The following is a 15,575-nucleotide window of genomic DNA, read 5'->3' as shown; positions in this document are numbered from 1 at the left end:
ACCAGATACTCAATTAAGGCCGAGTCAACCTAGGGGAGGGCTAGAAATACTTCACATATTCCACCACCGATGTTGTGCATGTCTGGTAATCAAACGAGGAGTCACCTAGATATTAGAGCGGTAGAAGTACACTAACCACTCCTCGCACATAGACACACACACACGCATGCATGCGCACTATATCACACGCGCTCACACAGTCTCGGCAGAGCATTGTGCCCCTGTCATGCCTGCTTTGCGTCCTCCAGACTCTGCGATCCGGGCAAACAAAGGCTGAGCCGGGCCTCCGCATGCAGTGACGGAGAACACTGCCATTTATACGCACCCCAAATTAAGCATTTACAAAGAACACAAAAAAATATTACAAAAAGGGGGCATGGAAGGCAGAAAAACACATTTTACACATTTTTGTTCCGAACGTTCAATATATGCGGTGTCTGTGTGCACTTTTAGTCTGTTGTTTTAGTCTGATGTTTGAAAAGGGAAAGGTTACAAAAACCGAAGTATAGGTGCCTCGTGGTTTAATATCTGAATGTTAATAATATGTTGGGCGGCTTGTTCGGTCCTGCACTCTGCCACGTGTTGCCGTGTTGTACTGCACCATACGCCTTACCAAGCCTTGCCGTGATGAACGGTGCAGCGAGTGAACACAATGTGCACGCTACACGATGCGTACATTTTACCACCCAATGAACATTTTTTTTTCTTATTCACCAATTTGCCAAGCCGCGTGTCACACAGTAAATACGCTCCACGCACGGACAACAAGAATAACGTCCGTTGATGAATGGCAGTCGGCAAAACGAACGAATTTAGGACATTAATGACAAACTATAGTCCTGCACACACGCACAAATGATAACCAAACTTTGATTACAGTACAGCGCGTAAGTTGGAAAAAAACATTCTAGAATTTACGAATATAGCACTTGTGGCAAACCCAGAATTTGTTTTAGCCAACAGCTGATCCAACAAAGTGGAGTAGGTATCAATGCACAGTCGTCTGTCTGTCACCCCCGCGCGTGTGTGTATGTGCGTGAAAAAAATCACCAGCAAGCGCAAACTCTCAATTCAAACGCCATAATCACTCCACCACCCTCCAGTAAGAAACTCAAGCGGTGTAAACCATGCCACTCGATGCGTTTCCAAGGTGGTGCCGTTGATAAGGTTCGTGTAGGACCTGCTTCTAGCAACAAAAAGCAAAACAGCAGCATGGGAGCGGGGAAATTATTATTAAGGGCATGGGGGGGGGGTTTCGCGGCTGTGTGTCGAACCAGCTTTCCGAATTGTTTTCGGATTGTAACGAACGATGTCTGGGCGTGATGTCCAACGTTTTGCTAAACGTGCTCGAGAACTTCTGAATTGTTCGGCATAATGTCCGACGTGTCGCTCCACGCGCTGGTGAGCATCTTCAGGAAGTTGTGGTGGAGTTTGAGCCAAGCTCAGAATTCATATTTTTTTTTAAGAAGCAGCTCACAGCACGTTGTGCGAAAACGTCAAAACATCACGCGGAACAATTCGTCTGACAACCCGAGGAACTCATCGCAGAGGGATCTATTTGACAGTGGTGCCCCCATTTAGCAGGCACTGATTTTGGACCGAGGCCAAAAAATACTGAAGTCCACAAATGTAACTGTAACTCCTCTGAAGATAACCCCCGACCGTTTGCCTACGAAAAATGTGAACGTTTCACAGCCAAAAATGGCTCAGTTGGTCCCACAGAACAATTACCGGACCCATCGTTTTCAGTTTAAACTCCTACCTCGATGTATTTCAAAGGGTCTTGATTCCTCTTCATGAGCAACAATTCTGGAGGTCCCATCCCCATATTAAAAAAGTCCTTTGCCAGGTTTACCATAAAATAACTATGCCTCGTTGTAGGGTGCGGTGAAGCTGTGCTGATGAGATTCGTAATTATTCGTCGGTAGGAGAGACCTGGATTGAAACATATTCCTGGTAACAAGTTTTAAAGCCACAATGTGCCAACATTTGATACGTTCTTGTTGGTGCTTACAAATTGCTTTCTTCTGGAAGACCGCCCAAGTTTGCCACAGTAATTGCCATGCGTGCACTCACAATCTGCATAGCCATTGGGCTATTAGTGACAATGTCAACGTCATATAATCCAGTAGCACGCGAGAGAAGTTCTTCATTTACACAAGTCCCAAGCCTCATTCTTAAGACAGCCCAGCTTTGTGGTGCATGCAAGTAAATTTTTGGATCGTGTTTTTGTATCGTTGTTGGAACGTTGTGACCTGCCCCTACTGGACATGTGTGCAAAATAGATTTTTAGCTCATCGATTTCCTCCAAGATAAATAAATATTCTGATTCAGATTTTTTTTTTAGTACAGGTACACGTGAGGAATCTGGAGATCCATTCACAAAAATCCACCCGTATACGATCGGATAACACTCAAACTCCACACAGATTGATCATCAATTTAGCTCCTGTACCCTCAAAGACACATCTCTGTTCTGCAGTGTTTCATGCAGGCCCCTATCTCAGCGTGGTCCACCAACCCTGCCTACAAATAACTGAATTACAGCCATGAAATCGATATTAGAGAGTACTAACGTCTAATAAACTTCAGACAACCGTGTTTGAAAGTGCTTATACCACTAACGAGTTACTTGGTGTAGCATTGTGGGCATGCGTATGTTAAAAAAAAATAGTTCTTTACAGCCGATTTGTCAATCAACTGCTAAATGAAGAAGTCCTGGCGCACCGCTCACGTGTGAATGTGTACAGTACAGTACTGCATTTAAATACCGTAACACACTGCATGCCATGTCCTTTCTCAAAGATATCGCGATCATGGCATTCCATTTCGCTCTGTCCACGATATATTACTCAAGAACTTTGCATTAGCTACGCCTCCCAGTTGCATCCAATCGTTGCAAGTGACCGTACTTAATTCGCTGTCTTGCCTGGCTTCTTGTACGTAACACACTATGCAGTAATAAAAAATAAAGAAACAAAAACTTCATGGCAGTACGATATAGAATAAATACATTATGTATATATATACAATACACATAAATACACACTTAAGCAGTTAAAAAATGTGTTTACATGTACTATACATAAAATATATACGTAAACCTTACACTAACGCATAATATTTTTTGGTACACATTATGGTGCTTAAACAGTGCTCAGTAGTTCACATGTCGTGCTATGAACTCGGCGACCCCAGCTCGATTTCGGCCCATGGCTAATATAAAGTGGCGAGAGATATCTGAACTGGCTTTGGGCCCTCCACTTACAAGCAACCGGAACTGGCCAAACGCGGTGAAGTATGGTCAAACAAACCCCCACGACTGACGTGGGGAGGCCTTCTTCGTCCAGCAGTGGATTAACAAAAAAAAGCTTGGGTAAATGCATATTTGTCTAAATCACGCATTGCACTTGCATGGGCCTTAATGTCGCTTTCTCACTTTGGCGGGGCAAAAACTTTAGCAAACACAAGGACACGCACAGAGAGCCCGCTCATTGATCCGTGCAGAGTATAGATTCTAAACTTGCATTCACGTGCACGATTTCGCCATCGCCAGTCCGCAACATCACAGACCCAAACATGTCAACGAAAAAATGACATTTTCTTCAGAACAAAAAAAAATTCCCGGCACACACACACAAAACAAATCGCTGTGTTGTTTACCCACAGAGTGGAGGGCAGAGCGTTAATGTTTAACTGGTTGAGGTTAAAAGCGTATTTATATTCAGAACCAACCGGGAGAGATGGTGGTTTTATTTTGGCTAGGCTTTAAGCACAACAACAATAATATGATGGATAACGCACAACGTGAACTTGCGAGAGTTGAGTGTGTGCGCTCGCGCCAGTGGTGGTGAAAAGGAAATGCAATAAACAATCACCCTCCCTGGCTTATTAAATCAAATTACATTGTCCAGCCTTAATTAAATTGACTTTGTAACAATTGCATACAAATGGCATTAGCACAACAGCTGCCCAGGATGGCAATGCATGACCTCATCCCACAGCCAAAAAGAGCTATACATTGACACATTACACACAGTCACCTCGATCACAATACTAAAATAATTAAGTTTAGCTCAGAAATTACAACGCCTGTTCACATGTATCGACGCCTGTTCACATGTATCAAATAACCTACTGCAAGTCTTGTATTTTACTCGTATTATCATGGTTAAATAAGCATGTCAAATGCATACCCATCATTAAGCCAAAAAGTATGGGAGAAAGTATAGAAGTGTAACCTACTTTCACAAGGGGGATTAAGTGGCACCGCCAGGAGTTAATGTGAACCCAGTGACCTGATTTTCAAAGTCCTAGCCACCGCTGACATCCCGTTGCAGAAACCAGTTCATACAACACTCACTGCTGATATTAACCAGTGGCCAGGAATTGAACTCAGGTCGCCGGGTATGACAGCTCAGTACGCGACCCACTGCACCACCGTTCACCCTACACACACATTATATACGCAATGCATATGCTCCATTGGAGTTCATCTCCGATTAGCACGGTTGGCTACGAAGTTCCGTGAAAACATGTACAAAACAGTAGTGTGTGAGGAAAACATTGACTGTGCCATGTCTATGTGTGCATATAACGAGACGTAGTATTAAATATTCTCACACAAGTGCCGGGTTACGGGCACGCGTTTTGATTGACTGTGCTAATTGTTATTCATGGGGTGACACAATTCACAACTCCTTAGCGCTATGCCGCTTGCTCATTGACTGGAGGGGCATCTTCAGGAGGAGGGCACCCGCGAGTGGCACCCACGTGGGGCCATAAATACACCGCCACTCCACTACAGCACCATCAGCAACCACCACGGCCACTGTACGTATTCTGAACTTCTTTCGCACCGTACGTAGCCAACCGTGCTAAGCGGGAGGTGGGAACCTCACTCGTGGACTCCTGGACGTTTCGTCGCGTGCACGCTGGGTTTAACCACCACGCTGGGTTTAACCACCACAGCTGGGTTTAACCACCACGCTGGGTTTAATCACCACGCTGGGTTTAACCACCACGCTGGGTTTAACCACCACATCTGGGTTTAATCACCACGTTGGGTTTAACCACCACGCTGGGTTTAATCACCACAGCTGGGTTTAACCACCACGCTGGGTTTAACCACCACGCTGGGTTTAACCACCACGCTAGGTTTAACCACCACGCTAGGTTTAACCACCACGCTGGGTTTAACCACCACAGCTGGGTTTAACCACCACGCTGGGTTTAACCACCACGCTGGGTTTAACCACCACAGCTGGGTTTAATCACCACGTTGGGTTTAACCACCACGCTGGGTTTAACCACCACGCGGGGTTTAATCACCACAGCTGGGTTTAACCACCACGCTGGGTTTAACCACCACGCTGGGTTTAACCACCACGCTAGGTTTAACCACCACGCTGGGTTTAACCACCACGCTAGGTTTAACCACCACGCTGGGTTTAACCACCACGCTGGGTTTAACCACCACGCTGGGTTTAACCACCACGCTGGGTTTAACCACCACGCTGGGTTTAACCACCACAGCTGGGTTTAATCACCACGTTGGGTTTAACCACCACGCTGGGTCTAATCACCACAGCTGGGTTTAACCACCACAGCTGGGTTTAATCACCACGTTGGGTTTAACCACCACGCTGGGTTTAATCACCAGAGCTGGGTTTAACCACCACACTGGGTTTAACCACCACGCTGGGTTTAACCACCACGCCGGGTTTAATCACCACGCTGGGTTTAACCACCACGCTGGGTTTAATCACCACAGCTGGGTTTAACCACCCCGCTGGGTTTAACCACCACGCTGGGTTTAACCACCACGCTGGGTTTAACCACCACAGCTGGGTTTAATCACCACGTTGGGTTTAACCACCACGCTGGGTTTAATCACCAGAGCTGGGTTTAACCACCACGCTGGGTTTAACCACCACGCTGGGTTTAACCACCACGCTGGGTTTAATCACCACGCTGGGTTTAACCACCACGCTGGGTTTAATCACCACGCTGGGTTTAACCACCACGCTGGGTTTAATCACCACAGCTGGGTTTAACCACCACACTGGGTTTAACAACCACGCTGGGTTTAACCACCACAGCTGGGTTTAACCACCACAGCTGGGTTTAACCACCACGCTGGATTTAATCACCACGCTGGGTTTAACCACCACGCTGGGTTTAACCACCACAGCTGGGTTTAACCACCACGCTGGGTTTAACCACCACGCTGGGTTTAACAACCACAGCTGGGTTTAACCACCACGCTGGGTTTAACCACCACGCTGGGTTTAATCACCACGCTGGATTTAATTACCACAGCTGGGTTTAATCACCACGCTGGGTTTAACCACCACGCTGCAGATCACAGCACTCATCTACTTCGCTCCTTTCTCCACCGCACTGCTCCATTTTGGAATTCTCTCCCATCATCTCTTTCCCCCACCCCTAAATCCTGACTAGATCAGCGTCCATCCTTTCGTCCTTACATCCAACAGTTAATTGACAAACGGCTTTAAATAAATATGTAATATTTGGTTCTTTCGGTAAAGTCACATAGGTAGATAGAAAAAAATTAAACAATATTTTTGTGATATATTATTTCAGTTTTATTTTATTTATTTATTTTTCCTACCCACGTGACTTTACCGAAAGAACCCAAGAGTATGGATTCCTTTAGTCACGAAAGCTTCAAATCAAGATTGAAATATGTAATTGTGCTGGGGCGATTGGTCAAAGTGAGCAAACTTCACCCAAAACAAGCTCAAATCTAAAAAAAAGTTGACACGCTACTTGTCTTCAGCGCAATGGCCCACTTTGTGTGATACCATTAATCAGACAACTCAATTATTAGCTCATCGCAACAGGGCGAAGTTGGGAGCGGTGCTGGCGCTCCATAACGTGATGTACAAACAGCTCATTCACCTCACTGTACAGGAGGATGGGGCTATTCCTCCAACAACAAAGCACCCACTAGGTTGCGACTGGTGTGAATTACAGCATCGGACAACACACGGTGTGCATTTTCGCTGACACTCCCGGCGCTGTCAACTGCACGCCAGTGGCATGGCTATCGAGTGTGCAGGCGGTGCAATTGCACCGGGAGGGCCCACGTGGGCCTGAGGAGGGGCCAGGGAGCCAGACTATCCACAAAGGGGGATCTTGGGGGGGGGGGAGCATTGAAGACTGGGCCCCATTTCATTATTTGCACAAGGGCCCACAGCTTACCACGCTACTACGGCAACTTATTCCCACGAAAAGTTGCACTGTGAATTATAGTTATTAACTAATTGAAGGACACTAATTATAATTCGTAGCCTCTTCTTTATCAATCCAATTATGGATCAGAATCTTTAGACTGGAGGATCAGAATCTTTAGACTGGAGGAATCCGATGAGCTATGAAGCTCTTTTCCACAGATGCCCAGTAATGAAGGACTCACCCCCACGATGTGTCGGTCGTCGGGGGTTCTTTGCGCACATTTAGCCGCACTGGATCGTGCGAGTTAGTGAAGTGGATGGGGGTGATGGGAGGTCAGCAAGAGCGAGAATCGAACTCGGGTCACCGAGTTCACAGCAGCACAGTTCGCAAACCACTGCTGTTACCACTCCACCAGTGATCCACGGTTGCTGCGTAAAAATAAAAACGATCGCATAGACCGCGACTTCTCTTTGCAAGACGCGCGCAGATAAAGTTGGAGCAAGGTTGCTCGTATGCAAGTTACACTACTAGGGTCGTCTGGCTCACCAAACGCACTCGAGATTTCCATTTGCACCCTTGCAGCAACAGATGCGTGCAATGTGTCATTGTGCCTCATTTGCATTTGAATTGAGCAGTGGAGAACGTGGAAATCTGGTGTTGGAGGGTGGGAGTTGGAGGGGGAGTTGGGTGCTGGAGTCTGCAAGCCTCATGTCTTAAAGAGTCTTCGCAGAATGCAGATCTCCATCACTTCTTCTTTCGTATGGCGAATGTAGATGCAGAGCAACAGACTACGATTTCACATTCAGGTGGTCAAGCCCAGATAACCACAGCGTCAGAAGTAGTGGCGTTTATCGCCGTGATGTCTCCTTCGCATTTGTGGATCGGGGCATCGCGTTGTTATACATTGTTACGGTCTGTTCTGGATGACCACAGTCGCACACTGCTGGGGAGTTTTTTTTATTTCCCATTTGTGCATCTACTGCCATGCTTTGTCCTGTGGATGCGATTAAAGGTGGGCCATGAGCAGCTTCGTGGAAGATCAAATCCAGGGAATCATCTACGTTGGGTCTTTCACAAGGTGCTTCACACCACTGGTGGCTACACCTGTGGTGTGAAGTGACACGGGAACAATACTATACGTGTATCGGCATTTAAAAAAGCACAAAAAACACAACTTGCTTCGTAAGTTTGCTGCACAGAGGGAACACAGCAAAGGAGCTCCCCACAACTCTGCAAGTTGGAGTCGTGCTACGCGCGATTGGTTCCCGCTGGTTATTGGATAGATTGTGGTGCCGTGCATAATAAGAATTGTGCGAAACGGGGACTGAGATAAGTGGAGTCCTACTGCATTGTAAGTACTGTACATGAAAGCTACGCAACATCTGGCTCGGAATTGAACCTCCTGCTTTGTGCATTACTGCGTTTGTAAAGGTAACGCATGCTGACAGTGTCATCAGCATGCGTTACCTTGTCAAAAGGCAGGAGAAACACATGGCCCGCAAAAAGAGTTATATCGCCATGTCTGAATAAAGGTGTGGGATGTCCCTTAGCACTCACAGTGGCTAACATACTTTGAGATTTAAAAAAATATATATATATCCTTGGGGAAATAATCGTATCTCGGGATAAAAGAGAAAGGATTGGGGTTTGGGGCGGGTTAGGGGGTTGAGGAGGGAGAGGTGGGGGGAGGCTACAGGGCAGAGGACAACCTCACAGAGGCCAGTGAGATGTCGCTTTGGGAGAACGCACATCTGCTGCACTTTCCCCATAAAGTGCACGCGGCCGAGCGAGAGTCCTCGGGGGCGAGCAAGGTGCGAGCGAGCAGCGGACAGGAAGTCGAGCGACAACGTGGCCAAGGAACGCGAGCGGCTCCACCAGTCCACCGGCCAGCCGTAAATGACAAAACAATCCCAGTTGGACACCCGGCTCCAGCTCGCGATACATCACCGCCATCCGCACGCACGCCCCATAGACCCCCCCCCACTCCCCGCTCCCTTGGCTCGCATCCCCAACTCGCTAAACCTCCCTTGTCCCCTACGCACGCATCCATGCTGCCCCCCACCTCCTCCTCCCGAGTCCCTTTGGCTCGGGGCACCCCCCCCCCCCCCCAGGGGTCATCCACGAGGCCACAGCGCCCGGCTGCTGCCCGACCGCGGTGGGGTCAGCTCGACCCCACGATGCCCTTGCTGAGACTTGTAACCCTGGCTAGCGCACGCCCAGCGGGCCCATTGTGTGTGGGGGGTGCTGGGGGTGGTGGTCCCCGCAGATTGATTTAAGGGAGAAGCGGCATCCTTCATTTGATGGGGGGGGGGGGGGGTCCTTTGTGCTACCAGTGGGAAAGTGGATCTCTCTAATTTCTAATCTGCTTCCACATTTAGCGGTAAAATTCACTTTCAACCTTTACTGATTTGAACAACAACCGTGTATGTCACTGTAAGGCAACCCGTGACGGCTCTTTGTTCGGCAGATGCCCGTCACAAGGTTATAATTGGGTGTAAAATATTGCAAATGACTCAGACATTTTGACCACGGAAGAAAAAAAAAGTCCCTAAAGTATTCGACACGTACCTTTATTTTACATCGATGACGTTTCGACTATACTGCTAATATTTGATAACACTGTACAAATACTGGGAGTATTTAAAATAATGCAACGTCTTCATATACATGCGTTCCGTTTAATATGTACATATATGAATATTGTTAAAGGCCTACGTTAGATTAATAGAGAATATTCAAAGTCGATACAGTATTTAAACACGTACGTGCACTACACATTATTTGCTTACTTAGAACAGAACTTTAACACCCTCCCTGGTTGGGTCATTTGGTGGACAGAGAACAATGTGATTTTGTGACCACATCTTTGGCCACGAACGTCAGAAAAAAATAAGGCTTTTACACAAAGTGTATATATAAAATATTGTTCAGAAGGACTGTACATACATTAGAAAACACACGGCAATGAAATACACACGATGGTTATCATCACGCGTGCAATGTTAACGAAACGTGCATCTACCGAACGCGTTCTTGGGATAATTAGTCGTATACACGAAAACAACGCCGCACAAATAATGAATGTGCATTAGTTGTAATAAGACAATGACATTAAAGCTTCGATGTAATCTAAAGCCAACATGAAAATGCGAAACGCGGCGTTGAAAATGTTTAAATTAAACCCGGGGTCGGATAAAGGTGGTTTATATTTTTTCTTACCCCTAAATACACCGACAGCTTGTGTGTATTAACACTGTAATTTAATAACAGAAAAATAGTAAAACATCTAATGAGCCTCTACAACGTATAAGAATTAAAATACAAAGTGCAACACTATAAAACGAATGAGTGTAATTTCAAACAGCGGCGTACACACACACGTAAGTCACACTTTGTTACCGCAAGAAAGGTTATCTGCAGTAATTGTACTAAAAGAGTTGTATAGCTGTACTAATCACGTATGCTCCTCATTGTTCCACGCCAACAGTAGATATAACAAAACATTAAAATTAGACTCTCGTCAGCATCAGTTCCGAATTGTGATGACACATCCACCTGTTTCATACTGGAGGAATTCGACGAGCTATAAAGCTCTTTTTCGCAGATGTTCAGTTAGAAACATCAATATCAAAAAAGTTAGCAACTCTGTAGACAACAACAAAAATCCCCCCCCACCACCACTGCTAAATTACCCCAAATGTCGAATGCAATCATACACGGGTGGAGAGCGGTGGCGCAGTGATTAGCGCACTGCCGCCCTCTGAGCAAGGCCACCTGAGTTTGATTCCCGGATGAGTGACAGCGATCTATAAATACGGTCCTGTGGGCCCACTCACCCCATTCACCAACCTGCTATGAATGACCAGTGTGGTGAGGTATGGTCATAACATTCTCACCCCCCCAAACACCCCCGATAATCCGAGGTTTTTTTGTTGTTTAATCCAGAAGCAGATTTGTAAAAAGGGGTGCTGAACATATCCACGCGAAATAAACGAATTAACTTCACGGCATACCTGGACATACAATACTGTCACGCACACAACCTGAGAGCCGCGTCCATCCTTGAATAATGAATATCCCGATGAGTATATATTATTAATTCATGTACTGTCTTGGGGGTTAATTTAAAGACTGGATATGCACGCATTTATCAATCAACACAAACTGGGCATGCTGCGTGTTTGAAGGGTTGGCCGTGTTCTTAACCCAAGTTCGATTCCCAGCCACGACATCTAAAAACACAACCACCATGACAAAACCACTTCATCCAGCAGTGGAATTAACCAAGGAACTAACTATATACTATATAACCTGTGCGTAATTCAGTATGCATACTGCTTTAAACGAAGTAGCGTTTATGTGGCACCACTTTATACAGAACCTACTTTGTCCGTATACATACACGCAGTATGCCCACCGACAATCTATGAACTTTCCACATTAGATGAGTGGATATACATTTGTTTACTTCAATACAGTATATGTACAGGAGTATACATGCTGTTATATACGACTGTAATGTTTAACACAGCCTAACAGTATACATTCAGTACTGGTCTAAACTAAAACACAGCAACAGTCTATTATCTACAGTATACATGGTTATAAATCATAAGTATACATACTATACGAAACTAGATCAGTCCAGGCTTCACATCATAGTACTCTAGAGTATGCATATTGTTCTAACCTAAAATATAAGTCTCCACCGTACCCGTGGTAGTAAACTAGAATAGTCTACACTCTACATTATATTGTTCGAGGCTAAAAACACAACAGTCTATCCTACAGTTTATTCGTTTTAAGATATAAAAAAACAACAGCAGCACTCTATATAGCCCACACAGCATAGATGCAGCTGTAAACTAGAACAGCTTCCTAACTACAATATACATGCCGCTCTAAGCTATAACACAATAACAGTCTAGACTCTACAATACACATACAGCTCGCGAAAAGACAAGTCTACGTGGATACATAACTGCTCGAAACTATAAAACTACTACTATACGTCCTATAACACAACGATATATTAGTGCACCCCCCCCACACACACACAGTGTCTGACAAAAGTAGAACACAGCGACGAAGCAGCAGTGTAAGAAGTTTTTAAGTGGTTTAGCCTTAGGAAGTGAACGTCTTAGACTAAAGCAGCAGGAGGAGGGCAATGCCGCGTGGACTCTCAACCACCTCGACTAGGGAGCGAGTGAGGTTGGTGGTGGTGGCTGAGTTGGGTGGTGGTGGTGGTGGCTGAGTTGGGTGGTGGTGGGTGAGTTGGGTGGTGCTGAGTTGGGTGGTGGTGGTGGCTGAGTTGGGTGGTGGTGGCTGAGTTGGGTGGTGGCAGAGTTGGGTGGTGGTGGTGGGTGAGTTGGGTGGTGGTGGTGGTGGGTGAGTTGGGTGGTGGTCGGTGACTTGGGTGGTGGTGGTGGGTGACTTGGGTGGTGGTGGGTGACTTGGGTGGTGGGTGAGTTGGGTGGTGGTGGGTGAGTTGGGTGGTGGTGGGTGAGTTGGGTGGTGGGTGAGTTGGGTGGTGGGTGAGTTGGGTGGTGGGTGAGTTGGGTGGTGGTGGGTGAGTTGGGTGATGGTGGTGGGTGAGTTGGGTGGTGGGTGAGTTGGGTGGTGGGTGAGTTGGGTGGTGGGTGAGTTGGGTGGTGGTGGTGGCTGAGTTGGGTGATGGTGGTGGGTGAGTTGGGTGGTGGGTGAGTTGGGTGGTGGTGGCTGAGTTGGGTGATGGTGGTGGGTGAGTTGGTTGGTGGGTGAGTTGGGTGGTGGTGGTGGGTGAGTTGGGTGGTGGGTGAGTTGGGTGGTGGTGGGTGAGTTGGGTGGTGGTGGGTGAGTTGGGTGGTGGGTGACTTGGGTGGTGGGTGACTTGGGTGGTGGTGGTGGGTGACTTGGGTGGTGGTGGTGGTGGGTGACTTGGGTGGTGGTGGTGGGTGACTTGGGTGGTGGTGGTGGTGGTGGGTGAGTTGGGTGGTGGTGGTGGGTGAGTTGGGTGGTGGGTGAGTTGGTGGTGGTGGTGGTGAGTTGGGTGGTGGTGGTGGGTGAGTTGGGTGATGGTGGATGAGTTGGGTGGTGGGTGACTTTGGTGGTGGGTGACTTGGGTGGTGGTGGGTGACTTGGGTGGTGGTGGGTGACTTGGGTGGTGGTGGGTGACTTGGGTGGTGGTGGTGGTGGTGGGTGACTTGGGTGGTGGGTGACTTGGGTGATGGTGGTGGGTGAGTTGGGTGATGGTGGTGGGTGAGTTGGGTGGTGGGTGAGTTGGGTGGTGGTGGTGGTGGGTGAGTTGGGTGGTGGGTGAGTTAGGAGTTTTGGCAGCGTTGTGCCTCAATCATCCTACTAAGATTTATCAGCACCGCTTCTGAAGAATATTTTTTTTAAACCCCCGCGACGACGATTTTGGCAAAGGCCGCTTTAGCAGCGGTCCTTTCGAGCACACAACAACCTACATACAACAACCTACACACAACAACCTACACACAACAACCAACAACCACACCGTTGTTATCCGTACACACAAACACACACACACATCCATAACAACGCATTGCCTTCTGCGAGTCCGTTCCCCCCATCCATCCATTGCCTTAAACTCAATAAACTATCTCTCTCGGCTTCCTCCAGGACAAATAAAGATTCTCATTCTCTCTCGTTCGTAATGTGTATAAGCCCAGGGTAACAACAACAGCAGCAGCAGCTGCATTCCAGCTACGCAGCTTTTAAACACAAGACAATAACAACACGAGCAGTCACCATCAATCGTCTTATAGACAACATCGGGAGAACCTCCTGGCAATACAATAATTGCGCTGCTTCGCTACGAAATACTACAATCACGGGACAGCAGGATATATTTACTACAACTACTATTACTTAACTGCGCTTGCGACCTTATATACAATGTTGTAGCAAAAGCTTCGTAAAACGCGACGTTACGTTGCGACGTTACCGCAAACTTGTTAACGCGTCCCGCACTACGCCACTTGGAAGTCCACAGTGCAAGCGTTTAAACACTTTAGCGTACGTGCTTCGGTGGTGGTGGTGGTGGGTGGGTGAGGGGGGTGAAAGTGGAGAGTAGAGGTAATTAATGATGATCAGCAATTAAAGCAAAACTTTGCAACGTTAGCCCGCCAAAGCGCGCTTAAGACGAACACGCGAACTTACCGAATTGTCGTAGCAAGCGAGCGCTTCGAATGATGCCCGGTACAGTAATTGCTCCCGTTGAGCCGTGAATGCGGGTGTTGTACATTAGAGTTTAAGGCGCACGCAACACGCGATAAATAAATAAAACATACATCAGCGATCACTACCACCCACTCTCCCCTCTACCGCCACAATCATCACCACCACCACCACTAAACTCCCACCGCCGTCACCGTCACCCCCACCACCTCCTCCTCCTCCACTCCCCCCCACCGCCGTTCCCTCCCTCCCTCCCCCCCCAGCAGCTATGCACAACACAACAACCTCACACCGCAGTTGCTGTGAATGTGTGCTGTGTGTGTGTGTGGTGTGCTGTGTGTGGTGTGCTGTGTACACAACACAACAACCTCACACCGCAGTTGCTGTGAATGTGTGCTGTGTGTGTGTGTGGTGTGCTGTGTGTGGTGTGCTGTGTACACAACACAACAACCTCACACCGCAGTTGCTGTGAATGTGTGGTGTGTGTGGTGTGCTGTGTGTGGTGTGCTGTGTACACAACACAACAACCTCACACCGCAGTTGCTGTGAATGTGTGCTGTGTGTGGTGTGCTGTGTGTGGTGTGCTGTGTTCACAACACAACAACCTCACACCGCAGTTGCTGTGAATGTGTGCTGTGTGTGGTGTGCTGTGTGTGGTGTGCTGTGTGCACAACACAACAACCTCACACCGCAGTTGCTGTGAATGTGTGGTGTGTGTGTGGTGTGCTGTGTGTGGTGTGCTGTGTGTGGTGTGCTGTGTGTGGTGTGCTGTGTGTGGTGTGATGTGTGCACAACACAACAACCTCACACCACAGTTGCTGTGAATGGGTGGTGTGTGTGGTGTGCTGTGTGTGGTGTGCTGTGTTCACAACACAACAACCTCACACCGCAGTTGCTGTGAATGTGTGCTGTGTGTGGTGTGCTGTGTGTGGTGTGCTGTGTGTGGTGTGCTGTGTGTGGTGTGCTGTGTGCACAACACAACAACCTCACACCACAGTTGCTGTGAATGGGTGGTGTGTGTGGTGTGCTGTGTGTGGTGTGCTGTGTGCACAACACAACAACCTCACACCACAGTTACTGTGAATGTGTGGTGTGTGTGGTGTGTGTGGTGTGTGGTGTGCTGTGTGCACAACACAACAACCTCACACCGCAGTTGCTGTGAATGGGTGGTGTGATGCACGGGGAGGTGGTGAATG

At 47.6% G+C, this 15,575-nt stretch overlaps 1 protein-coding gene across 5 annotated transcripts in view; it reads right to left on the bottom strand.

Annotated features, from left to right (window-relative positions):
• The window catches only part of LOC116947448 (forkhead box protein P1-like), a 208,724-nt gene extending 194,291 nt beyond the window's left edge, over window positions 1-14,433 (bottom strand). For 4 of the 5 annotated variants that reach the window (XM_032963201.2, XM_032963198.2, XM_032963202.2 and 1 more), the window contains exon 1: window positions 14,362-14,433. The gene's annotated coding sequence lies outside the window, so the exon portion shown is untranslated. The remainder of the gene's footprint in view (window positions 1-14,361) is intronic. The other variant, XM_032963199.2, reaches the window with a different exon arrangement.
• Between the last annotated feature and the right edge of the window lie 1,142 nt (window positions 14,434-15,575).

The sequence above is a fragment of the Petromyzon marinus genome, chromosome 30, assembly GCF_048934315.1.
Source record: "Petromyzon marinus isolate PM22_M1 ecotype Great Lakes invasive population chromosome 30, UKy_Petmar_22M1.pri1.0, whole genome shotgun sequence".
Taxonomy (NCBI): domain Eukaryota; kingdom Metazoa; phylum Chordata; class Hyperoartia; order Petromyzontiformes; family Petromyzontidae; genus Petromyzon; species Petromyzon marinus.
This window is presented reverse-complemented; position numbering and strand designations above follow the sequence as displayed.